Source organism: Pipistrellus kuhlii, unplaced genomic scaffold (genome assembly GCF_014108245.1).
Source record: "Pipistrellus kuhlii isolate mPipKuh1 unplaced genomic scaffold, mPipKuh1.p scaffold_m20_p_21, whole genome shotgun sequence".
Lineage (NCBI taxonomy): Eukaryota > Metazoa > Chordata > Mammalia > Chiroptera > Vespertilionidae > Pipistrellus > Pipistrellus kuhlii.
Genome location: NW_023425520.1, coordinates 2,480,691 through 2,481,537, shown reverse-complemented (window position 1 = coordinate 2,481,537; position 847 = coordinate 2,480,691).

Below are 847 nucleotides of genomic sequence, written 5' to 3'. Positions count from 1 at the left end.
CAATTGCACACCATTCATAATGGGTCTCTATTCTTCTATCTTTCTTCTATTTCTTCATAATGGGTCTCTAGGTCTCCAGACTCTCTCCACTTCAGCCAGCTACATTCTGAATTAATTTTTAAAATTTCTTTATTGATTAAGGTATCACATATTTGTCCTCATCCCCCCATTCTCATCCCAAACCCCTCCCCATGCATGCCCCCACCCCCACCCCTGTTGGCCGTGACCACTACACACTGACTTTAATGTATATTATATCCTTGCCCACAATCATCAATGGCTCCCCATTGCTTTCAGAATAAAATCCAAACCCCTTAACTTGGTTTTAAAAATCACAGGCCAATACTTTCTCACTTAGACTCCTACTGGCCACAAGGCTTTCAAATCTAGCTCTAGTCCCATTCATTTCAACTGCATATGCTTGGCCCCATGAGAGGAAAAGAGAGAGAGGAGAGATGTTCCTTGGAGTGCTTGAACTCTACAAAGGAGGATAAATCTCAAAGAACTCAAGTGAAGGGGAAGGTCATGGTCATTAAAGAGAGGTGTCTCCAGGGTTCTGAGAAATATAATACTTTTAATTGGCCCGTATTCTCTCTGTTCAATTTTCTGCTGTTCTCCACCTGCCTGTTTCATAGCCACCCAACCCTTGTATATTCCAGCACCACGCCTTGCTGGGCTCTTCCTCTTATCTGAAAGCTCCTTCATGCAGCCTTTTCCTTTTGTTATCACTCTGCTTTGCCCACTTCCACAGCCTTCCCTGGTATCTCCAGCCCAGAGTGCACCTTCCCAGCCCCTCACATGACAGTGAGGGCCACATCCCGGCTCAGATTTTGAAGCTCCTCTCAGT